The following is a 27,440-nucleotide window of genomic DNA, read 5'->3' on the forward strand; positions in this document are numbered from 1 at the left end:
TCACACTTGTGTTCATAATGCAGACGGTGGCTCCGTTCAGAGCGGATCCGTCTGCATTATATTGTTAAAACATTTCTAAGTGTGAAAGTAGCCTCAGACGGATCCGTCCAGACTTTACATTGAAAGTCAATGGGGGACGGATCCGTTTGAAAATTGAGCCACAGTGTGTCATCTTCAAACGGATCCGTCCCCATTGACTTACATTATAAGTCTGGACGGATCCGCTTGCCTCCGCACGGCCAGGCGGACACCCGAACATAACTTGAAGCGTCACCATCACCATGGGAACGCCTCTACGTTAGAATATACTGTCGGATATGAGCTACATCGTGAAACTCATTTCCGACAGTATATTCTAACACAGAGGCGTTCCCATGGTGATGGGGACGCTTCAGGTTAGAATACACTGCAAACTTGGTACAAGACTGCCCCCTGCTGCCTGGCACCACCCGATCTCTTACAGGGGGATATGATAGCACAATTAACCTCTTCAGGTGCGGCACCTAAAGGGGTTAATTGTACTATCATATTCTCCTGTAAGAGATCAGGGCTGTCAGGCAGCAGGGGGCAGACCCCCCCTCCCCAGTTTGAATATCGTTGGTGGCACAGTGTGCGCCCACCATCGCCCCCCCCCTTCCTCCCTCTATAGTTAAAAATCGTTGGTGGCACAGTGTGTGCCCACCATCGCCCCCCCCTTCCTCCCTCTATAGTTAAAAATCGTTGGTGGCACAGTGTGTGCCCACCATCGCCCCCCCCTTCCCCCCTCTACCAATAGGAGGAGCTCCCGGCCGGTCACAGACATAGCAGCAGCAAGCAGGTAAGTATGAATCTTCTACAATTGTACTATTGCTAAGTAACCATGGCAACCAGGGATGCAGTAGCTTCCTGGTTGCCATGGTTACCGATCGGAGCCCCAGCGATTAAACTGGGACTCCGATCGGAACTCCGCTGCCACCAATGATCGGGGGGGGCAGATGGGAGGCCGCACACTGCCACCAATGGTTGTTACTACTATAGAGAGAGGGGGGGGGCCGATGGTGGGTGCACACTGTGCCACCAACGATTTTTAACTATAGAGGGAGGAAGGGGGGGCGATGGTGGGCGCACACTGTGCCACCAACGATATTCAAACTGGGGAGGGGGGGTCTGCCCCCTGCTGCCTGGCAGCCCTGATCTCTTACAGGAGAATATGATAGTACAATTAACCCCTTTAGGTGCCGCACCTGAAGAGGTTAATTGTGCTATCATATCCCCCTGTAAGAGATCGGGTGATGCCAGGCAGCAGGGGGCAGTCTTGTACCAAGTTTGCAGTGTATTCTAACTAGAAGCGTCCCCATCACCATGGGAACGCTTCTGTGTTAGAATATACTGTCGGAAATGAGTTTTCACGAAGTGAAAACTTAGATCAGAAAAAGCTTTTATGCAGACGGATCTTCGGATCCGTCTGTATGAAAGCAACCTACGACCACGGATCACGGACACGGATGCCAATCTTGTGTGCATCCGTGTTCTTTCACGGACCCATTGACTTGAATGGGTCCGTGAACCGTTGTCCGTCAAAAAAATAGGACAGGTCATATTTTTTTGACGGACAGGATACACGGATCACGGCCTCGGCTGCAAAACGGTGCATTTTCCGATTTTTCCACGGACCCATTGAAAGTCAATGGGTCCGCGAAAAAAAACGGAAAACGGCACAACGGCCACGGATGCACACAACGGTCGTGTGCATGAGGCCTAAGACTGTAATAAATGTGGTTTGACGGTAGCAGTTTATCCGTCAGTAAGCAGCTTTACAAAAGTCGCACATCTTTACAAAAAAGTCGCACGTTTTTTTAAAAAGTCGCATGTTCTATTAAAAAGTCTCATAAGATAAGCATGGTCCTCACTGGAGTGAAATTGCGACTTTTTTGCGACTTTTTTGCGACTTTTTAAATAGTCACAATAGTAAATCTGTCTAGAGATTCATTTACATAAGAAAACACGCCCACTTTCAGAAAACTGGCGAGCATAGTGCAGAGCAGAAAAAAGTCGCAAATTTTTGCGCAGTTTAAGCGATTGCGCAAAAATTTGCGACTTTTTCACTCCATTATTCTGACTTGAGCTAATGATAAATCTGGCCCTATACATTTTTAAATTTATGGACTTGTATTTACTCATTTAGCGTGGTTGAATGCCTGTAGATATAGTAGATATGCCATCAATGCTTTAGCTGGCAATAATTCTTTAAAGGGTTCCACTATTAATGTGTAAGTCTCGTCTTTTACCTAATATCTCACTGTAGAGTATAATATTAAAGTTGAATAGATTTTTTCAGAGTAAGGCCTCTTTCACACGAACGTGACGGATTGGTTCCGGATGCGTTCAGGGTGCGTTCAGTGAAACTCGCACCATTTTGCAAGCAAGTTCAGTCAGTTTTTTCTGCGATTGCATTCAGTTTTTTCCATGCAGGTGCAGTGCGCTTTGATGCGTTTTTCACACGCGTGATAAAAAACGGATGGTTTACAAACATCTCTTAGCAACCATAAGTGAAAAATGCATTGCATCCACACTTAATTGCGGATGCAATGCATTTTTCACTGAAGCCCCATTCACTTCTTTGGGACCAGGGCTGCGTGAAAAGCACAGAATATAGAACATGCTGCATTTTTCACGCAACGCACAACTGATGCGTGAAAAAAAAAACGCTCCTGTACAAAGACCCATTGAAATGAATGGGTCAGGATTCAGTGCGGGTGCTATGCGTTCACATCATGCATTGCACCCGCGCGGAAAACTCACTCATGTGAAAGGGGCCTAAAAAATACTTGCTCAAACTACCTTTAACGAACAGTGGAAAACACAATCAGAGCCTTTGGGTGTGGAGTAATTTGGATTGTTACTAGACATGAGCGAATTTAAAAAAAAATTGATTCGGCCGGTTCACCAAATTTTCCGAAAAGATTCAATTCGATTCGAATTTATTCACGGCAAATGGCGTTAAAAAACGGCTATTTCCTGGCTGCAGAGAACCTGTATAGTGGTGTAGAACACTGTGTCTTGCAGTAACACGCATAGGGAGTCTGCTGTGGTACTGAAACAATACTGTGAGTCAGTGTTACACGCACATGACAGGCGTCACTCTTAGGCCTCTTTCACACGGGCGTCGAGTGTGAGGTCCAGATAGGATGTGGGTGCGTCGCGGGAAAAGGCACGATTTTTCCACGCAAGTGCAAAGCGTTTTAATGTGTTTTGCACGCGAGTGAGAAAAATCAGCATGTTTGGTACCCAGACCCGAACCCGAACTTCTTCACAGAAGTTCGGGTTTGGGTTATGTGTTCTGTAGATTTATTATTTTCCCTTATAACATGGTTATAAGGGGAAAAAAAGCATTCTTAATACAGAATGCTAAGTAAATTAGGGATGGAGGGGTTAAAAAAATAAAATAAAATAAACTCACCTTGTTTGCGCTGCCCGGCTTCTCTTCTGTCTTCTCCTTTGATGACCTGGAGGAAAAGGACCTTTGGTGACGTCACTGCGCTCATAACATGGTCCACCACCATGGTGATGGGTCATGTGATGAGCACAGTGACATCACCAAAGGTCCTTTTCCTCCCAGGTCCTCAAATAAGAAGAAAGAAGATGAGCCGGGCTGCGTGAACAAGTGAATGAGGTGAGTTTAATTTTATTTATTTTTTAACCCCTCCATCCCTAATTTATTTAGCATTCTGTATTAAGAATGCAAAAATTTTCCCTTATAACCATGTTATAAGGGAAAATAATAACGATCGGATCCCTATCCCGATCGTCACCTAGCAACCATGCGTGAAAATCCATAGAAATGAATGGGTCTGGATTCAGTGCGGGTGCAATGCGTTCACTTCACGCATTGCACCTACGCGGAAAACTCGCCCATGTGAAAGAGGCCTTAGAATCACTGCACACTTCACTTATTTGGGCAGTTATGGGGCCAAAACTAACCAAATAACTCAAGTGTGAACTCAGCTTTACAAGTCAATGTTAGCGCTAGGTATAAAGAACCGTGCAGAGGCCCAAGATCCTACTGTAGCGTGAAAGAGTGCACTCCTTTTACACCGTCGTTGTCACGGACATTCCTGTGACAGGTGCCAGGAGATCAGTGAGACCGCCAACACGTGGTTTGATCTGACAGGTTCTTTGTAGATCAATTTGTGTCTGTAACTACCAATTTGGCTACCAAATCATAAGCCAATTCTGATGATACCTTACAGCTACTACACAGACAGGATCCATTGTGCGTCTAATTTTTCCTTCCTTCTGACAGATCAGAAGAAGGGTCAAATAAATGATGATGTCAACCAGGCCAAAAAGGCAAAATAGTGGCCCAGTCATGGAGTGGGGAGGGTGGGAGAACATCTTGAGAAGTCCTCAGAGTGGCCCAATGACATAGTGTTGACGTAGCAGCAGCATGAGGAGACCACGGAGTGGCCCAGTGACATAGTGGGGAGGTGGCAGCAGCAGCAGCATGAGGAGACCACAGAGTGGCCTATTTACATAGTGTTGAGGTGGCAGCAGCATGAGGAAGCCACTGAGTAGCACAGTGACATAGTGTTGATTTAGCAGCAGCATGAGAAGGCCACAGAGTGGCAAAGTGACATAGTGTGGAGGTGGCAGCAGCATGAGGAGGCCACAGAGTGGCCCAGTGACATAGTGTTGAGTTAGCAGCAGCATGAGGAGGCCACACACTGGCAAGGTGACATGGTGTGGAGATGGCAGCAGCAGTATGAGGAGGCCACAGAGTGGCCCAGTCACATAGTGTCGATTTAGCAGCAGCATGAGGAGGCCACAGAGTGGCAAAGTGACATAGTGTGGAGGTGGCAGCAGCATGAGGAGGCCACAGAGTGGCCCAGTGACATCGTTTTGAGTTAGCAGCAGCATGAGGAGGCTACAGAGTGGCCTACTGACATAGTGTTGAGTTAGCAGCAGCATTAGGAGGCCACAGAGTAGCCCAATGACAGATTGTGGAGGGGGCAACAGCATGAGGAGACTACAGAGTGGCCCAGAGACAGAGTTGTGAGTTGGCAGCAGCATGAGGAGACCATAGAGTGGCCTACTGACATAGTGTTGAGTTAGCAGCAGCATAAGGAGGCCACAGACTGGCAAGGTGACATGGTGTGAAGGTGGCAGCAGCAGCATGAGGAAGCCACAGAGTGGCCCAGTGACATAGTGTTGATTTAGCAGCAGCATGAGGAGGCCACAGAGTGGCAAGGTGATATAGTGTGGAGATGGCAGCAGCAGCATGAGGAGACCACAGAGTGGCAAGGTGACATAGGATGGAAGTGGCAGCAGCAGCATGAGAGAGCTATAGAGTGGCCTACTGACATAGTGTTGAGTTAGCAGCAGCATGAGGAGACTACGAAGTGGCAAGGTGACATAGTGTGGAGGTGGCAGCAGCAGCAGGATGTGGCCCAGAGACAGAGTTGTGAGTTGGCAACAGCATGAGGAGACCACAGAGTGGCAAGGTGACATAGTGTGGAGGTGGCAGCAGTATGAGGAGGCCACAGAAAGACCAAGTGACATAGTCTTGAATTAGCAGCATCATAAGGCCACAGGCTGGCAGCCAAGGTGACATGGTGTGGAGGTGGCAGCAGCAGCATGAGCAGGCCAGAGTGGCCCAGTGACATAGTGTTGATTTAGCAGCAGCATGAGGAAACCACAGAGTGACAAGGTGACATAGTGTGGAGGTGGCAGCAGCATGAGAAGGCCACAGAGTGGCACAATGACAGAGTAAGGAGGTGGCAGCAGCAGTATGAGGAGACCTGATTGGTGAGGTGGCAGCAGAATGAGGAGACCACAGAGTGACCCGGTGACAGAGTGGGGAGGGGGTGGCAATAACAGTACCCACTGATGTTGATGTGTGTGAGAAGGAGCACTTGGCATCAGATGTGTGGCATCAGGCGGGTGGCAGCATCAGAATAGTATATGAGGCAGGTAGCCAGAAGAAACAGGTTTCTTTCATCAAGGTTTGGGTGAGACAGCATGGATGATCTAATCTGATGCATCAGGCATTGGTGGGTGGAAATCCTGGCTGATCCACGCCTCATTCATCTTGACAAGGGTCAGTCCATTGGTGGGTGGAAATCCTAGCTGATCCACGCCTCATTCATCTTGACAAGGGTCAGTCTCTCCACATTTTGGGTGGATAGGCGAGTTCTCCTTGGGGTATCTATGGCCTCCTCCGCACTAAACACTCGCTCTGATGCCACACTACTAGCTGGGCAGGACAGCTTTTCCAGGGCAAACTCGGCCAGTTGCAGCCACAAATCCAGTTGGCTGCCCAGTAGTCCAGGAATCTTCAATGTGGCGTGACAGGGTGCTATCCAAGTATGCCACCACCTGCTGGTTCAGGTTCTGCTCCAGGTATAGCTGCTGGTGAGTAGTTTCTTCAATAGGTGGGTTAAGAAAGCTGCTCATCTTCGACTCTAGACACAAGCTGCTTCTAATGGAGCTGGTACTTCTCCTACCACCCCCCCCCCCCCACCCCCACCCCACCACAGCAGCAATGGCAGTGGAACGAGAGCACAGAACGCGGTCAGACCTGCTAGAGGATGGACAATGGTGCAGATAGGCAGTGGTCAACTGACTACATAGGATGTCTCTATAGTAGTTCAGTTTGTCCTCCCTCTCAGCGAGTGTAAAAAAAGGCCCCCATTTTGGACCGGTAGCGATGGTCCAACAAGGTGGAGAGCCAGAAGTCATCTCTCTGCCTAATGGTGACAATTCGGCTGTTACTATGCAAGCAAGTGAGCATGCATTGGGGCATTTGTGCAAGTGACTTGGAGAGACTTTCTGCCTCCATCTCCACTGCATTCTACCACGGTGTGTCTGGGTCCTCTGCCTCGTCTTCCTCATCGCCCTGTAGCTGCTCTGCCTGCTCCCGCTCCTCCTCTCCTGTGTAGAAAAACCACCCATTTCGCTACACATTGCTTGTGCTCCAATGTCCTCCTCCTTTTCCAGTTCAGCACCCACAGGGCTCATGTGGCCGTGAGATGTAGGCGCCACATCTCCAGTCCCCTGACCAACCAGATTTACCAGCATGAGCTGCCACTGGCTAGCATCGAAGTTGCACAGGGGAGTGCAATGGACGCCTCCCCCTAGGGCCCTCTATGAAATGCAACCCAGGTGCAGGAAAGCCAGAGTGGTGTAAGAGTTGCCTATAGTGTCCCTCTAGGTGTTGTGGCATGTGTCACGGTGCTCCTACCTGGATACCTTGGAACCCCAGGGGTTATCGTCCGAGGCAGTGCAAATAGAGTGAATAGTTGAGGGATTTGTAGGATGAGGAAATGAGTTGAATCCAGACTTGTATTCAAGTTGACAACAGCTTTACTTGAATAAACTTGCATCAGAGAACAATCTTCCAACTTTATCTTGGTCACCAGCAAACTTTAGCATAAGTTTTGGTAGGCAAACACATCTGGCTCTGCTACATATGAACCTCTTTGGCTCTGCTGTGCTGTCACATTAAATAGAGAATTTTCCTTTCTGCTGAACTTTACTTTATGTTTTCTGACTATTTATCTTAATCTGTATCTTTATCCAGGGAACTTCTCCTGGCTTGCGAGGCTTGCAGCTCGGGCTTCTATGTCCAGAAGAACTGAAGGTCAGCTCATCTGGCTTGCACATGACCTTCCAGGGGGTACTCTAGTCTGACCTTCACTAACTAGAACTCCCTCTCTAGAGAGGGCTAGAATGAATAGACAAGTTCCATTCTATGTAAACTAGCTCTACCATAGGCGCCGCCATCTGCTGGTGAACCAGGCACATTACACTTAAACAGTCATTTACAAACATAGAAAATAAACATTTTTGTAGAACATAGTAATAGATGCATAAGATGACACAGGATCAACCATAGGAGATAGTGAGGTTGTGCAAAAAGTAATACCACTCTGGGGTATTACATTCACCGGCACTTAAGAACCAAGCCGCCCTCAGCTTGTGCTTAGGGTACATATAAAATACCTATATATGCTCTTCGGGTACCTTGAACCAATATAAAATGCTGCATGAAAAATACACTGACAAGCTAACATATAAGACGGCTAGCTCTGGAACTTGACTGAATAGGGTGCCTTTAAACAGTTTTACCCCTCACAGCGAACCAACCAAATACTTCTACTTGCTTAAAGTTCTCACACTGCACTAAGCACTCAATACTCCCTGACTTGGCCATAGTCACATATGGAGCGTGGGGGGTGTCATGTACTGTAATCCCCCCACATTCTTTGATACGCCCGCTAACAGAAGGGTGGCTTCATCCTGTATTCCCTTCTAAGCACCAAGGCTTTATACTGCTTTACGCTTTGTCACCTTGATGACTGAATAGGTAGCTACACAAATTCTCCTTAAGACAGCATTCTAAGCCTTAGGACTCAAATAACCTTGGCTCAACACAAGGCTCTCAAACGTATACACTAGGAGGATGAGACTAAACACTCCAATCTCTCCATACATAATAGCAGCGGTTTACCCTATACAATCTTAGATCTGCTTGGGACTTTACCACTTGGTTTCTCTGGTGTAGCAATAGGCTATGTCACTCAGGAACCATTAGTATTTTAATGTCCTCAGAGGCAGTCCATAATAAGCAACAGCAATGTTAGATCTGCTTGTGACGTGCCAGCCATCCTCAGAGGCAGTCCATAATGACTAAGCAATACATAACGTGCTTACTATCTGGTGACCTGAATAAAGTGCAAAAGACCATAATTCTTACAAAATGCATATAATCACATTGTTGTACCTGAAAGAGAATACACGCAATGGCAAAAGACTTGTAACGTTGCTGAAAATTCAAAAGGTAGTGCAAATCAATAAGGCACACTTTTAATATGAAAGAGTAGTGCAATAGAAAAAGCACATTATGCAGCATATGTGTGTAAATGGGACACTTCAAATATCTGAATATATATATATGTATTGAATTGCAATGTATGGTATTCTCTATTATTTGGCTGGCAATGTCATTTACACCCATTCGCCCCTAGGTGGTGCTGGCACCACATAATATATATATAGTGGGGTGCGTCTAGCTTAGAGCGGAGTAGTGTAGAGAATGAAGAGAAGGAAGCTGGAGGAGGAAGAAGCAAGTCAATGGAAGGAGACAGGCCAAAGTCACCATGTAGCTGCTTCACTTTCCTCTGAGCCCTGATCAAGCCTAGAGAAGATATCTACAGAAGACAAGCACCAGACAGTGAGTCTATACACCAAGATGCAGAGAGCCTAGCGAGTGTAACAGCTAAACTTAAAGGGAACCTGTTCCGTGGGATTTTGTGTATAGAGCTGTGTACTTTTATTGTGTAAAAAAAAACGATTTGATACATATGCAAATTAACCTGAGACGAGTCCTGTCCCTGAGATGAGTCAGGGACAGGGCTCATCTCAGGTTAATTTGCATATGTTTCAAATCGTTTTTTTTTTACACAATAAAAGCACACAGAGCTATGGGGACTAGATATTGCGGATGTGCTAGCGGCCATCTAGCAACCCATGTCCTCAGCTCTATATACAAAATCCCGGTGACAGGTTCCCTTTAAGCTTATGGACCTCATTAGCACAAGTGACCAGGAGTAGCTTTCCGAGTGCCTGGACACAACTGGATGATTAAGGCCATAACAGTCCTTATCCACTACACAAGCCTTCCGGGTAATAGTGGAAAAACCTATTTGTAAGAGTATCCTGCAAATAATGAAGCAGATGTGTTTGCCTGCCACAAGGGAGATCACCCTTAAAGGATAGCTCATAGTAACTACAGTTGCAAGAAAAAGTATGTGAACCCTTTGGAATTATATGGATTTCTGCACAAATTGGTCATAAAATGTGATCTGATCTTCATCTAAGTCACAACAATAGACAATCACAGTCTGCTTAAACTAATAACACACAAAGAATTAAATGTTACCATGTTTTTATTGAACACACCATGTAAACATTCACAGTGCAGGTGGAAAAAGTATGTGAACCCCTAGACTAATGACATGGTAACATTTAATTATTTGTGTGTTATTAGCTTAAGCAGACTGTGATTGTCTATTGTTGTGATAATATTTTATGACCAATTTGTGCAGAAATCCATATCATTCCAAAGGGTTCACATACTTTTTCTTGCAACTGTATATATATTTCAGCATCTTTAGTGCCAGAGTGCTGTAAAGAGTGAACTTAGGATTACCACTGGGATCCTTGCCTGTAAAGTATCAGCATTAGAATAATCCCTCCATTGACAACTGCCATTTCCTGATAATAGGATTACAAGTCAAGTAATTATTACTTATGCTATGCCAAACGCTTTCCAGTGATGAACTGTACCAACTGTCCAGAGACTAGTGATTCTTCAGTAAATGTTCAACTGGTTTACAACAACCGACTCCTTGTTTTTACTACTACTACTCTCAACATTTGCACCTAACTGTGCTGGCGTCACGAACCAGGGACCCAGCCGCAAAAGCACCTTACACCAATTACCATCAAGGGCACCTCAACCAACATCTGGCTGGTGTTCCCTGCAACCGAGAGTGCCCCGGAGGATTTTGTGCTGTCTTCCCATTCACTGCACTGCCAGCCCCAAGGGACAACTAAACCGTGAGTACTACTATCCTTTGCACCTTATCACTAGTATGCTTACGCCTGCATAATCCTTAGGGAGCCCTGGCATGCGGCAATTATAGTCCATTCTTGAAGGTAAAGGGCACCAAACTGTAACTTAAGTGCAACAAAGTCCTTTGTAATCAAAGGGAACAGCAATGTCATTGTTTGTAATCCAAATGAGGCAATATTTGTAATCCACATAAGGTAGTAGGTAATTCTCACAGTCGGTAGTTTTCCTCACAACATGAGGTCACTTACAGGAGGGGTTGGAAGCAGTGGCGTACCTACCATATAGGCAGACCACACAGCTGTTATGGGGCCCTTGATGACCTTTGATGATGTCATCACATGTCCTGTAAGGGAACTGCACAATGTAAAGTGTAGTTCCCAGGTTAGAACAGTGCATCTGCCAGGACCTGTGATGACATCATCTTCAACATCACAGATCCTGCAGAATATAGCAAAGGAACTGCACCAAAAGTTCACAATCAGCTCTGCATTGATCCATACAGACTGGACTGGAATGGAGTGGTAAGTGGAGGTCCTCCACATTTCGTCATTTACCCCCCCCCCCCCCCCCCGCCCTGTTTTTACTCATTGCTCACTCATGTATAATACTTCAGACAGTTACAGTGACCACTACCTCATGTAGTAAGAGCAGTGAGACTATGGAACTCTCTGCCTGAGGAGGTGGTGATGGTGAGTACAATACAGGAATTCAAGAGGGGCCTGGATGTATTTCTGAAGCGTAATAATATTACAGGCTATAGCTTCTAGAGAGGGGTCGTTGATCCAGGGAGTTATTCTGATTGCCTGATTGGAGTCGGGAAGGAACTTTTAATTCCCATAAAGTGGGAGAAATTGGCTTTTACCTCACAGGGTTTTTTTTTTTTTGCCTTCCTCTGGATCAACTTGCAGGATGACAGGCCGAATTGGATGGACAAATGTATTTTTTTCGGCCTCATGTACTATGTTACTATGTTACCTCACACACACAGGGACCATAATATATAACTGACCACATATTTGTGTAAACAATGCATCTACAGTATTATACCTTGTATGTCTCTTATCAATACACTGCTCTGTATGTGTATATGTATATATATATATATATATATATATATACATATGTATACACACTGCATATATTACACAGTATTATAGATGCAATATGTACAGATATATAGTATATACAGCAGTGTACTGATATGTGAGGTATGAGGTATAATATATGCAGTGTGTACAGATATATAGTATATATAGCAGTGTACTGATATGTGAGGTATGAGGTATAATATATGCAGTGTGTACAGATATATTGTATATACAGAAGTGTACTGATATGTGAGGTACGAACTGTCAATACACTGCTGTATTTACTATATACCTGTACACAGTGCATCTATTATACAGTACCTCGTACCTCATATGTCAGTACCTGTTGTAAGAAGGAACAAGGAGCCGTCTTTGACGGAAGATACGTGTCACCGAGGTTCCTGGCCTCGGTGAGGTAAGAACCGGTTTTTTTTTCCTGAAGTGTCAGGTCTGTAGTGCAATCTGACACTTCAACTGTTAGAATGGCTGTAAAGCCAATCCGGGCCGGTTCTTATTGGGAGCAGCCAAAGAGCAGGGTGGGTGGCTGTTCCCCACGGTTCCAGGCCGGGTTTTGGCTGGAATATAAAAAACCCAGCCAGCATGTTCAGGGGTGAATTATCCTCCATGACAGAGGAGCTGAGGAGTCTGTGGTTTGAGACACTGAGGCATCTGTTTGTGTGAGCCATAGGCTGGGGAAACAGGCCACTAAAGACTGCTGCGGACTCTGGGTGAAAATCATCTGCTGACCAGGTGACGTCTTTTTGCACTGTGAACTTTGTGTGGTGTGAACAGGCACCAAAACTGAACACTTTCTTTTGGCTTGTTTTCTTGCTATGTGTGAATAAACACTGAACTTTGATTTGAACCTTGTTTTTTGCCTCTGTACTGCGTCCGCTTACCCTGCCTACCAAAGCGAATCCCCACAGTTGGTGTCGGATGCAGGCAAACGCAGTGAGGCAGGCCTGAAGGCCGAAAAGTTTTTGTTTATCCGGGCACAAGTGCATGTCCTACATTAAGCCGGCAAGGTTACGACCCGTATCCCCTGACAAAATGGAGGCGGTCGTGAAGGCCCTCGTGGAGGCTAACTTGCAGCAGCGGGAGGCTAACAAGCAGCAACAAGAAACGAACCAGCTGCTATTGCAACATGTGATGGCGTTGCAGGCGTCAGGAGCGTCCCAGAATGTCCACGATGCCCGGAAAGCTGTCCGCGCGGCGATTCCGAAGATGACCCCCTCGGATGACGTCGAGACCTATCTGGCGGTCTTCGAAAAAGTGGCCGTGAGGGAAAAGTTACCCCGAGACCAGTGGGCTGAGGTCGTTGCTCCGTTCCTGGCGTCCGGTCCCCAGCAAGTATTGTTTGATCTCCCCGATGATCAGGCGGCCGACTACCCGACAGTAAAAGGTGAGATCCTGGCGAGACTCGGGGTGAATGTATTGGTCCGGGCCCAGAGGGTGCATCAGTGGGAATTTAACCCGGCTGAACCCGCTAGACCACAATATTATGATCTGCTGCACCGTTTGCAAAAATGGCTGCAGCCGGACCTGTTGACTCCCACTGCTATGTTGGATCGGCTGTTGGCGGATGTGTTTTGGAGGGCTTTGCCATACCCTCTCCAGCACTGGATCGGCCAGGTGTCTCCGAATAATGCCCTGGAGATGGTCGACCTGGTGGAGCGCTATGAGGCCACCAGAAATCTACAGGGGGGTTCTTTTGGGAGGGGGCCAGTCAAACCCCGGAAAACTCCACCCCAGACCCGGCGGCCGGTGCCAGCTAGACCCGCCCGGGATGTACCCCCTGCCGACCCAAACCCGGTGGTCTGCTGGCGTTGTCAGGAGCCTGGACACATAAGGGCGGACTGTCCCCATCGGGGGGAACCCATGGACACCAACTATGGCTTCCGCCACTCATTATATGCCAGGATGTTGTGTGCCACAGGAACTTCAGAGACTATGGACAATAGCCACCTGTGCCAGGTGGAAGTGGGGGGCACTGTGGCGGTGGCTCTGCTGGATTCAGGGAGCCTGGTGTCCCTGGTAAGAGCTGCCCTGGTGCGGCCGGCTGAGTATACTGGCCGAAGAGTCGGTGTTGTTTGCATACATGGGGACTTAAAGGAGTATCCCACCGCCCTGGTCTCTCTGTCAATGGTGGCCGGCAGGTGGATGCATGAGGTGGCCGTCGCCACAAAGCTACCATATGAATTGATCATTGGGAGAGACTTCCCCGGGTTCCCGGCACTCTGGCCGGATACGAAAGTTATCCGGGAGACAGATTTACCCCTAGCAGAGTGGCCTGACTCAGGGGGGAGGCCAGAACCTTGGGAACCTGAGTCAGAAGGACCAGCAGTAGGGGTGACCGCCACTTCGGTGGAAGAGGGGGAGACAACCCCGTTAAGTGTGATGGTGGGAGACGTAGAGGATTTGCCGACGGGTCCTGAGCTGGCAGACCTCAATGTCTCTAGGGATAATTTCGGTACAGCACAACACCAGGATCCGACTCTATCTCGAGCCTGGGAAAATGTGGTAGTAGTTGAGGGTGAGCCGCAACAACCGGGGGCCGAATCTATGTTCCCCCGTTTTGTGGTTCAACAGGAGATGCTGTACCGGGTAAATAAACTACGGGGTGAAAATATTGAACAGCTGGTGGTGCCCCAGGCATATCGCAAGCTCGTGTTGAAATTAGCCCACCAACATGTTCTTGGGGGACACCTGGGCCAGCAGAAAACGCAGGACCGGATTTTACAGCGGTTTTACTGGCCCAGTGTGTTCAGAGAGGTAGAAGAGTTTTGCAAGTCTTGCCCAACCGGCCAGATAACCAGCCCCCAGCCACATTTCCGTAGTCCTCTGGTCCCTCTCCCGATTATTGAGGTTCCCTTTGAGCGGATCGCTATGGATCTTGTAGGCCCAGTACCGAAGTCAGCTAGAGGGCACCAGCACATCCTGGTCATCCTCGACTATGCCACGCGGTACCCGGAGGCGGTGCCACTGCGTCATACGTCAGCCAAACTCATAGCTAAGGAGTTAATGGAAATGTTTTCTAGAGTGGGTCTGCCTAAGGAGGTTCTAACTGACCAAGGGACCCCATTTATGTCCAAGGTCATGAGGGAACTCTGTAAGTTGCTCCAAATAAAACAGTTACGGACATCCGTGTATCATCCGCAAACGGATGGCCTGGTAGAGAGGTTTAACCAGACGTTAAAAAATATGCTGAAAAGAGTGGTGTCTAAGGATGGGAGGGACTGGGACCTTCTTCTGCCCTATCTCATGTTCGCAGTGCGAGAAGTGCCCCAGGCCTCTACTGGGTTCTCGCCCTTCGAACTACTATACGGCAGACACCCTCGTGGTTTATTAGACGTCGCCAAAGAGGCGTGGGAACAACAAACCACACCGCACAAAAGTGTAGTTGAGTATGTCACCCAGATGCAGGGACGGATGGAAACAGTGTTACCTCTGGTTAGGGAGCATATGGAGGCAGCGCAGCGAGCCCAGAGTAGGGTCTATAATCGGCAGGCTCGGGTCCGAAACTTTAACCCGGGTGATCGGGTGTTGGTTCTGGTACCAACGGTAGATAGTAAGTTCCTAGCTAGGTGGCAGGGGCCCTACGAGGTACTAGAAAAAATTGGACCAGTAGATTACAAAGTACACCAGCCAGGGAGGCGAAAGCCAGAGCAGGTGTACCATGTGAATCTGCTCAAGCCGTGGAAGGAAAGGGAAACCTGTACGGAAGACAGCCCACGACCAGGGTTCCTAGGGGAAGCGGTTTTGGCCCCTCAGTCTGAAGCAGGGGAAGCGGCTGTCACAGTGAAAATTGCTGACAGCCTCTCCTCTAAACAGGCTCAGGAAGCCAGGGAGTTCATTAGTCGGAATACGGATGTGTTCTCAGACCTCCCTGGACGCACGTCCGTAATCCGGCATGACATTGTCACTGAGCCTCAGGCGAAAGTCCGGTTAAAACCGTACCGGGTACCCGAGGCTAGGCGACAAGCCATCACAGAGGAAGTGCAGCTAATGCTCCAGCTGGGTGTCATCGAGGAGTCAAAAAGTGAGTGGGCCAGTCCGATAGTATTAATACCCAAGCCAGACGGGACATTGCGGTTTTGTAATGACTTCCGCAAACTTAATGAGGTGTCCAAGTTTGACGCGTATCCCATGCCCCGAGTGGATGAGCTTATTGAAAAGTTGGGCCAAGCCCGGTATTTTTCTGTGTTGGAGGCTGAGGCTGCCAAAGAAAAAACGGCTTTCGTCACGCCAGAGGGGCTGTATCAGCACAAGGTATTACCCTTTGGTCTACATGGCGCTCCCGCCACGTTTCAAAGGTTAATGGATATTGTACTCCGTCCACATCGTCGATACGCTTCAGCGTACCTGGACGATATCGTTGTCCATAGCACCGACTGGGAAAGTCACTTGCCTAAAGTCCAGGCTGTAGTGGACTCCCTTAGGAAGGCTGGCTTAACTGCTAACCCAAACAAGTGCTCGATAGGGTTAGAAGAGACCAAATACCTGGGGTATGTCATTGGGCGCGGAGTGATCAAACCTCAGGTGAACAAAATTAAGGCAATTAGGAATTGGCCCCAACCTGTCTCTACTCGGCAAGTAAAGTCGTTCTTGGGTATGGTGGGGTACTATATGAGGTTTGTCCCCAATTTTGCTACAGTTGCCGCACCATTGACAGGCCTTTTGAAGGGGCGCAAGTCAGTGACGGTCCACTGGAATGAGCAGGCGGAAAAGGCTTTCTCCGCTTTGAAGTCGGCTCTGTGTGGGTCCCCGGTTTTGGTGACGCCCGACTTCAAAAGGGAGTTTATAGTGCAGACCGATGCCTCAGAGGTAGGTCTCGGTGCTGTACTATCTCAAGATATTGTCGGGGAGGAGCATCCCGTTGTTTTCCTCAGCCGGAAGCTCACCCCAGCCGAGACTAGGTACAGTATAGTGGAGAGAGAGTGCCTGGCCATCAAGTGGGCACTCGAGTCTCTCCGCTACTACCTTTTGGGGAGAAGGTTCCGTCTGGTGACCGACCACTCCCCTTTGAAATGGATGAGCCAGGCCAAAGAGAGGAATGCTCGGGTCACCAGGTGGTTCTTATCTTTGCAAAATTTTAAGTTTTCCGTGGAACACAGGGCAGGCAGGTTACAGGGAAACGCGGATGCCCTATCCCGCGTACACTGTCTGGCAAGTGTTCACCCCCTCAGGGTTGAACAAAGGGGGGAGGTATGTAAGAAGGAACAAGGAGCCGTCTTTGACGGAAGATACGTGTCACCGAGGTTCCTGGCCTCGGTGAGGTAAGAACCGGGTTTTTTTTCCTGAAGTGTCAGGTCTGTAGTGCAATCTGACACTTCAACTGTTAGAATGGCTGTAAAGCCAATCCGGGCCGGTTCTTATTGGGAGCAGCCAAAGAGCAGGGTGGGTGGCTGTTCCCCACGGTTCCAGGCCGGGTTTTGGCTGGAATATAAAAAACCCAGCCAGCATGTTCAGGGGTGAATTATCCTCCATGACAGAGGAGCTGAGGAGTCTGTGGTTTGAGACACTGAGGCATCTGTTTGTGTGAGCCATAGGCTGGGGAAACAGGCCACTAAAGACTGCTGCGGACTCTGGGTGAAAATCATCTGCTGACCAGGTGACGTCTTTTTGCACTGTGAACTTTGTGTGGTGTGAACAGGCACCAAAACTGAACACTTTCTTTTGGCTTGTTTTCTTGCTATGTGTGAATAAACACTGAACTTTGATTTGAACCTTGTTTTTTGCCTCTGTACTGCGTCCGCTTACCCTGCCTACCAAAGCGAATCCCCACACTGTATATACAATATATCTGTACAAACTGCATCCATTATACCTTGTACCTCACATATTACACTGCTGTATATACTATATACCTGTACACACTGCATATATTATACCCTGTACCTCACATATCAGTACACTACAGAATATACTAAATACCTGTACACACTGCATGTATTATACCTCATACGTCACATAACAGTACACTGCTCTATATACCTGTACACACTGCATCTATTATAGCTTTGTGTGCCAGGACTGTTTTGTAATCCCACTCCGGCCCTGATGGCATAAATTATAAAACGCAGCAGCAAGAATAGTTCATGGAACAAAGGGAGAGGCCTGGAATGGGTAGTGGGAGGGGCTATAAAGGGGCATGGGGGCCCAATTTAGATTCTTGCTATGGGGCCCAGTGAATTCTATGTACTGCCCTGGTTGGAAGTCTTCCTCCTGGGTCCCAAACTTGATGGTGCAAAAGTCCTTCTTTAAGCTGAGTGACATCCTCATCACTGTGACTGCTAGCTCTGGTGCTCTCTGCAGCTGTAACTCCAGCAGAAGCTTCATCTGCGATCTCCTGGTGGCCTTCTGTGGAAGAACTTTGAACTGCAGGATCAACCTATTTTGGAGAATCCTCTGTGAGCCTTAGCCTTTTCCTGGTAGGTGACAGATTCTCCGGACAGCAATAGAGGATGGACCCTCTAGAATTGGAGTTGGTTCTGGAGTGCATGGAGCAGTATCAGTGGATTCCTCCTTAACCTCGCACACCTCAGGGTAGTGCTCCTGTTTGTTGGGCTCAGGCTGTACAGCAGCAGTAGTAGTAAGCCCAGAGATTTCTGTAGTGGCAGTCAGGGCCGAACTGGGACAAAAAATAGGCCCGGGCATTTTTGACTGAGCTGCCCAATCACATGACCCCCAATAGGCCCCACCCCCTTGGAGTCTAGGGGCGGAGCCAAAACCGAAAGCACAATTGAGAGGCAGGGCCAGCCACCAGTAAGATAGGAAGTCTTCAGCCAACACACAAGCTTCTTTGGGGGTCCCCAGGTGACATTAGGGGTCTTAGTACGATCCGGCCACCTAATCCAGCAGAAAATGAGAGGAATCGACTTGACACAAAGCACAGCATGCAGCGGTTTATGTCCCGCTGATTCTCTGCATTTTTCCCAGATTGTGGCCGGATCTCTGCCGTACCCCATTATAGTTAATGGGGCTGACGGGCATTCTGTCTACATCCAGCAATGCCGGATCCAGTGAATTCTCAGCTGGAACAGCCTGCCAGGATCACTAACGCAGATGTGAAAGTAGCCTAATACAGCGCCCCATACCTCTTATGTCCAGTGACGTCTCCTCTCATGTAGATGTTCTCTTTCTTCATCTTCTCCATACAGACCAGACTACCGTGATAATTTCTTTCAGCCATCTCACATCTCGGCAGAGTTTGACAGACATCTTAGTTTCCTACTTTTCCATCATCCTCCAATTAACATCCCATCATGCACCCCCAATACTGAGAAGCTGTGCTCCCCAAAACTATACTGCAAAAAGAACTGTGCTAAGCTGATGCTGTGCCAGGGTGCCCCCAAAGTAATGGTGCTCCCAAAGTCCCAACAATAGTAATTATTTATTTGCCAGAGTGCATTTAGTAGTAATAGTGCTCCTACAGTGCCCCAACAGTAATTGTGTCCCACAAGTAATGATGCTCCCATAGTCCCCCAGTTGTAATAAAGCCCACCATAATGCCCCGATAGTATTAATTCTCTTTATAATGTGTGAGAGTAGAACCCCCCCCTTATAATGTGCACCAGTACAAAAAATGCCCCGTTGTGTGGCAGTAAAAAAAGAAAATACCTCCTCTTAGTGCCCCCAGTAGAGCCAATGTCCCCAGAGTGCCCTCATGTGTTCCAATGACCCGTACTGTGTGCCACTACAAAAAACACTTAGTGCCACTAGTTGAGCTTAGGTGCCCATAGTGACCTTATAATTTGTACCAGTATAAAATACTCCTATATAGCCCCCCCCAGAAGATGCCCCCATAGTGCTCCTTCCCCGTCTCCATAGTGCCCTCCATAATGTGACACTATAAAATGCCCCTATAGACTGCCCCACATAGATACCCCCTTAATGCTCCTTTCCTCCCTTCCCCATAGTGGCATCAAAATGGGTGCCAGTATTAAATGCCCCTATATAATGACCTCAGAGTGCTCTTGTCCCCTACTTCTCCATAGTTCCCACCTATAATGCATGCCAGTATATAGGGCCCCCAGTAGATGCCCCCATAGTGCTCCTTCCCCTCTTCTCCATAGTGCCCATGTATTGTGCCAATATATAGGGCCCCATAGTGCTTCCCCTCTTCTCCATAGTGCCCCCGTATTATGCCAATATATAGGGCCCCATAGTCCTTCCCCTCTTATCCATAGTGCCCCCCCATATTGTGCCAGTATATAGGGCCCCATAGTGCTTCACCTCTCCTGCATAGTGCCCCCCCATATTGTGCCAGTATATAGGGCCCCATAGTGCCCCCCCATATTGTGCCAGTATAAATGGCCCCATAGTGCTTCCCCTCTTCTCCATAGTGCTGACCCCCCCCTATATTGTGCCAGTATATAGGGGCCCCACCCCCCTTCTTGCCACAGTATAGTATAAAATTAAATAATAAAAACAGTAAACTCATATACTTACCTCCATGCTGCTGTTAGCAATGCTATGCAGGCCTCTTCCGGACTGTGTCCCGCGCTGTACGGCTCGGGCGGCACGCGCGATGACGTCATTGCTCCGCCTGCACCGGCCTCTGATAGGCTACAGGCCTAGTGCCTGTAGCCTATCAGAGGAATGGGCAAGGGAGACGCCTCTCCCCTGCTCCATTCATCTGTATCGCTGTCCTGAGGAAGGCAATACAGATGAATATGGAAATGAGCGCTTCCACAATGGCTCTATAAAAATATCACATGACCTAACCCCTCAGATGTAAACACTGTAAAAAATAAAAAATAAACTGTGCTAAATAAACCATTTTTTGTCACCTTACATCACAAAAAGTGTAATAGCAAGCAATTAAAAAGTCATATGCACCCCAAAATAGTGCCAATCAAACCTTCATCTCATCCCGCAAAAATAATACCCTACCCAAGATAATGGCCCAAAAACTGAAAAAACTATGGCTCTCAGAATATGGAGACACTAAAACATGATTTTTTTTGTTTAAAAAAATATGATATTATTGTGTAAAACTTACATAAATAAATAAAAAGTATACATATTAGGTATCGCCGCGTTCATAATAAGTTACTCTATAAAAATATCACATGACGTAACCCCTCAGGTGAACACCGTAAAAAACAAAAAATAAAAACGGTGTAAAAAAGCAATTTTTGTCATCTTACCATCACAAAAAGTGTAATGGCAAGTGATCAAAAAGTCATATGCACCCCAAAATAGTGCCAATCAAACCGTCATTTCATCCCGCAAAAATCATATCCTACCAAAGATAATCGCCCAAAAACTGAAAAAACTATGGCTCTCAGACTATGGAAACACTAAAACATTATTTTTTTGGTTTAAAAAATGAAATCATTGTGTAAAACTTAGGCTACTTTCACACTAGCGTTCGATTGGATCCGTTCTGAACGGATCCGATCATAATAATGCAGACGGAGGCTCCGTTCAGTACGGATCCGTCTGCATTATTTTAGCATATAACAGCTAAGTGTGAAAATAGCCTCGTACGGATCCGTCCAGACTTTCAATGTAAAGTCAATGGGGGACGGATCCGCCTGAAGATTGAGCCATATTGTGGCATCTTCAAACGGATCCGTCCCCATTGACTTACATTGTAAGTCTGGACGGATCCGCACGCCTCCGCACGGCCAGGCGGACACCCGAACGCTGCAAGCAGCGTTCAGCTGTCCGCCTGTCCATGCGGAGGCGAGCGGAGCGGAGGCTGAACGCCGCCAGACTGATGCAGTCTGAGCGGATCCGCTCCATTCAGACAGCATCAGGGCTGGACGGCTGCGTTCGGGTCCGCTCGTGAGCTCCTTCAAACGGAGCTCACGAGCGGACCGACGAACGCTAGTGTGAAAGTAGCCTTACATAAATAAAAAAAGTATACATATTAGGTATCGCTGCGTCCATAATAAGTTACTCTATAAAAATATCACATGACCTAACCCCTCAGGTGAACACCGTAAAAAAATAAAAACGGTGTAAAAAAAGCCTTTTTTTGTTATCTTGCATCACAAAAAGTGTAATAGCAAGCGATAAAAAAGTCATATGCACCCAAAAATGCCAATCAAACTGTCATTTCATCCCACAAAAAATTAGACCCTACCTAAGATAATCGCCCAAAAACTGAAAAAACTATGGCTCTCAGACTATGGAGACACTAAAACATTATTTTTTTTGTTTTGAAAATGAAATCATTGTGTAAAACTTACATAAATAAAAAATTGTATACATATTAGGTATCGCCGCGTCCGTAATAACCTGCTCTATAAAAATACCACATGACCTAACCTGTCATATGAATGTTGTAAATAATAAAAAATAAAAACTGGGCCAAAACAGATATTTCTTGTTCTCTTGCCTCACAAAAAGTGTAATAGAGAGCAACCAAAAATCATATGTACCCTAAACTAGTACCAACAAAACTTCCACCCTATCCCATAGTTTCTAAAATGGGGTCACTTTTTTGGAGTTTATACTCTAGGGGTTCATCAGGGGGGGGGGGGGCTTCAAATGGGACATGGTGTCAAAAAAACAGTCCAGAAAAATCTGCCTTCCAAAAACCGTATGGCATTCCTTTCCACTCGTACAGCGGTTTACGACCACATATGGGGTGTTTCTGTAAACTACAGAATCAAAACTTAAACATAAATATTGAGTTTTGTTTGGTTTTGCTGTTAACCCTTGCTTTGTAAATGGAAAAAAAAAATTAAAAGGAAAATCTGCCAAAAAAGTGAAATTTTGAAATTGTATCTCTATTTACCATTAATTCTTGTGGAACACCTAAAGGGTTAACAACGTTTGTAAAATCAGTTTTGAATACCATGAGGGGTGTAGTTTCTAGAATGGGGTCATTTTTGGGTGGTTTCTATTATGTAAGCCTCACAAAGTGACTTCAGCCCTGAACTGGTCCTTAAAAAGTTGTTTTTTGAAATTTCTGAGAAATTTCAAGATTTACTTCTAAACTTCTAAGCCTTGTAACGTCCCCCAAAAATAAAATGTCGTTCTCAAAATGATCCTTACATGAAGTAGGCATATGGGGAATGTAAAGTAATAACTATTTTTCTAGGTATTACTATGTATTATAGAAGTAGAGAAATTAAAACTTGGAATTTTTTAATATTTTTTTATAAATAAAAAATATATTTTATTTTTTTACTCCATTTTACCAGTGTCATGAAGTAAAATATGTGATGAAAAAACAATCTCAGAATGGCCTGGATAAGTCAAAGCGTTTTAAAGTTATCACCACTTAGAGTAACACAGTCTTTAGCAAGGTTATTTTCCCCAGCAGTACTCACTCAGACCTCTGGACATTGCTTCTCAGGATCAAGGGCAAAAAGAACAGTATTTTCCATTTTCCAAGATGGCCACCGCTTCACTTCTTCTTTGTTCTCCTGGGAACTTGTACTAAGCACTTTAGTTCCTTCTGCTATAAATTGGTTCCTCTATGAAGGTGGGCTCTTTGGTTCCCTCACCTCTGCTGGGTGGGTGTCTTCCTTTCTTCCTTTAACTATAGGAGGTCCAAATTAACCCTTGCTTTGCCACAGTGTTGCAATCGCAGCAGATTCACACTCTCCAGCAGTGAGTAAATTCTCTTGTAGGGGGTTTTACAGGCACTAAAGTAGATGCTTTATAGTCCTTGCAGTATAGGGGCACACACGTAATTCTGTACGTAGATGCCACTTGATGCAACGGATGCCTCCCCCTAGGGCCCTCTATGAAATGCGACCTAGGTGCAGGAAAGCCAGAGTGGTGTAAGGGTTGCCTATAGTGTCCCTCTAGGTGTTGTGTCACGTATCACGGTGCTCCTACCTGGATACCTTGGATACCTTGGAACCCCAGGCATTGTTGTCCGAAGCAGTGCAAATAGAGTGAATACTTGAGGGATTTGTAGGATGAGGAAATGAGTTGAATCCAGACTTGTATTAAAGTTGAAAACAGCTTTACTTGAATAAACTTGCATCAGAGAACAATCTTTCAGCTTTATCTTGGTCACCAGAAAGCTTTGGCATAAGTTTTGGCAGGCAAACACATTTAACTCTGCTACATCTGAACCTCTTTGGCTCTGCTGCGCTGTCAGATTAAATATAAACTTTTCCTTTCTGCTGAACTTTACTTTCTGTAGTCTGACTCTGTCTTCATCTTGATCTGTATCTTTCTCTCTATCCAGGGAACTTATCCTGGCTTGTGAGGCTTGCAGCTTGGGCCTCTATGCCCAGAAGAGCTAAAGGTCAGCTCTGCTGGCTTGCTCACTACCTTCCCCTTCCAGGGGGTACTCTAGTCTAACCTTCACTAAGTAGAATCCTCCCTCTCTAGAGAGGACTAAAATGGGTTGGCAAGTTCCATTCTATGTAAACTAGCTCTGCCACAGGTGCCGCCATCTGCTGGTAAACCAGGTACATTACACTTAAAGAGTCATTTGCAAACATAGAAAATACACATTTTTGCACGACATAGTAATAGATGCATAAGATGACACAGGATCAACCATAGAAGATAGTGGGGGTGTGCAAAAAGTAGTAATACCACTCTGGGATATTACAGGAGTACCCTGTCCGCCTGTATCATCAAGAAATCGTTTATGGCCTTTCTCTGTTCGTATAGTCGGTCCAACATATAAAGGGTGGAATTCCAAAGGGTGGAAACGTCATATATCAGCCTATGTTAGGGGATGCCGTTCTGCCGCTGTAGCTCAAGGAGGGTGTGCTTCTCTGTGTATTAGTGGCTGAAGTGCTTACAAAGTTTCCTGGCCATTTTTAGGATGTCTTACAGATGGGTGGAAGACTTCAGGAAACGCTTGAAACCAGATTAAACATGTGCGCCATGCAGGCCGCATGGCTCAGCCCTCCTTGATGCAGCGCCGACACTATTTTCTTCCCGTTGTCGATCACCATGGTTCCGATTTTGAGTTGTCACGGAGAAAGCCAGGATTCGATTTCTTGAAGAAGGATGCGGAGCAGTTCCTCCCCTGTGTGACTCCGTTCTCCCAGGCAAACTAGGTGAAGACAAGTGTGACACCGCCTTGCCCTGCACATGTGGTATGCTGATGGGGCACTGAATTGTCCCTGCAGTAGAGGCTGAGGACAAGGTGGAGAATGTGGAGACAGAGGCAGATATTTTTGCAGGACCAAAGGCGTGAGAATGTGGAGGTGGCCAAGTTGCTGGTTTGGCTGGGCAGGGACCACATTAACCCAGTGGACCGTAAAGGACATATATTGTCCTTGACTGTAGGTACAGCTCCGCACATCGGTGCTGCCGTGCACTTTGGCAGACACCGACAGGCTCAAGGACTGGCCCACCTTCTGTTCTACATATGTGTGCAGGGCTGGTTCTGCCTTTTTTAGCAAAAAAAATGATGGCTTGGGACTCTCCACCTCGGCTCGGCACAAGCCATCAGTTCTCTGAAAGGTGCAGAGTCCACCACTTGGAAAGGGAGGGACTGCAGCACCAGCAACTTGGTCAGGACCACGTTTAGCTTCTGTGATGTTAGATGAGTGCACGCATACTGTTGTCTCTTGGCAATCGCTTCGGTGATCAATTCATTAGCTGCAACTACTAGCTTCAAGTACTAAAATTAAGTACAGTGAAGAGATATTGCAGGAGACTGAAGAGATTGAAGAGATACTGCAAGAGATTGGCTTGGAGTTTGCAACTGGCTCATCTGTGTTTCTTTTGCTGAACATTGCTTGAGAAGAGGTAAGGAATTTGGTCAGGTGTTTGCTATTGTGCGTTTGCTAATGAGCCTAGCTCATTGAGGTGTTACATTTGTTGCTGGGGGTGGAGCTTGTGAAGGAGTGTGTGTATATGTAGAGACAGACTCATTAGCTGGCCTAATTCATTAGCTGCAGCTACTAGCTTCAAGTACTACATTAAGTACAGTGAAGAGATATTGCAGGAGATAGTCAGGAGGTAGGCTGGAAGGTGAAAACAATACAAAAAAAGGTAAGATTTGTTTGATTTAAATTTACAAATTTTTATTTTCTCCTCTTTAAAATGGCAGACTTGGTTCAGTGCAGGAATTGTTATGCATTTATTTCATGTTCCACTCTTTGGAGATTTGGATGCTGTCAGATCTGTAGACAGTTCTCCTTACTGCAGCAGGAAATTGCATTTTTGAAATCTGAGATATTTAAATTATCTGTTAAACAAACTCCAGCTAGGACTGCTGCAATGCCACTGCCACAGAGGACCCCCAGAAATGGCAGATGGGTTACTGTAGGTTCTGGAAGACTTAGAGTGGTGGATAGAAGACATGTCCCACAGTCGGTGGTTCTCCATAATTCATTTGCTGCACTCTCAGAATGTAAGGACAACATGGATATGGACTCAAGCACAGAGGGTGAGAAACCATCGACTCCTATGTCTAATGTATGCAAGACTGCAGCCAAGGACAAAAAAGACAAAGTGAAGTCTCAAAGAAAGCAGCTGTTGCTGGGAGATTCAATCATAAGAAGTGTGGAGCTTAAAGAAAATGGTTTTGTGAGATGTCTCCCTGGGGCTACTGCTAGAAGAGATAGAAGATGTATTATTAATATTGTTAAGCAAGCAAAGCAGGAAGGGGACGTGGATGTTCTTGTCCATCTAGGGACAAATGACCTGGCTTGCAATGAAGTGTCAGAGGTGAAAAAATCTTTTATCACACTTGGTAATGACGTACAGGATTTTGCATCCACCATTTCATTTTCTGAAGTTCTGCCTGTGCATAATGTTCAGAATGATAGGCAGAGGCGCATAAAGGAGTTCAACAGATGGCTTGGTAAATGGTGTCAAGAGCAAGGATTTGGCTTTGTTTCTCATGATAGCAACTGTACAAAAAAGATGGTTTGCATCTTTCTCTCAAAGGAACAAATGTACTTAGTGAACAACTCCAAGAATTTGCGAAAGAGTATTTAAACTAGGAAGGGGGGGGCAAAAGAGTGAAAATAAAAGAGTCCAATTGCCCCCCGAAACAATGCCAGAACAGGTCAGAAGCACAGAGGTTAAGAAATGATAAGCTCAGAGTCCTGTCTACAAATGCTCGCAATTTAGGTAAAAAAATCAATGAACTTGGGTCAATAATGGCATCTGAGAATGTAGATTTAGTGGCTGTTACGGAGACATGGTTTAATGAAAGAAATGACTGGGACATAACCATACCAGGGTACTCTTTATACAGAAGAGACAGAGAAGGCAAGAAAGGAGGAGGAGTGGCCCTGTATGTGAAAGATAGCATTAAATCTAACCTAATACAAGTTGGTGAGGCCAACATAGAGTCAGTTTGGGTTACGTTGCAGTTTGCTAATCATGCAGTAACTCGTGTAGGTGTGATATATAGACCACCTGGTCAAGTTAAAGAACTAGATGATCTACTAGTTGAAGAAATAGCTAAAATGACAATGAAAGGAGAAGTTATCATTATGGGAGATTTCAATCTTCCAGATATAAACTGGAAAACCAAAATAGCAAGTTCTACCAGGAGTACAGATATTCTAAACTCCTTACTGGGGTTATCCCTACAACAAATGGTTGAGGAGCCAACCCGGAGGGAGGCCATTTTGGATTTGGTATTCACAAATGGGGATTCGGTATATGATGTCATTGTAGGCGAAACCTTGGGATCTAGTGATCACCAGTCAGTGTGGTTTAATATAAGAACTGTGAAAGAGTCCCACCACACAAAAACAAAAGTTTTAGATTTTAGAAAAACAGACTTTTCAAAAATGAAATTAGTCATAAATGAGTCCTTATCAGACTGGAACGGATTA

The sequence above is a fragment of the Bufo gargarizans genome, chromosome 5 (genome assembly GCF_014858855.1).
Source record: "Bufo gargarizans isolate SCDJY-AF-19 chromosome 5, ASM1485885v1, whole genome shotgun sequence".
In the NCBI taxonomy this organism is placed as follows: domain Eukaryota; kingdom Metazoa; phylum Chordata; class Amphibia; order Anura; family Bufonidae; genus Bufo; species Bufo gargarizans.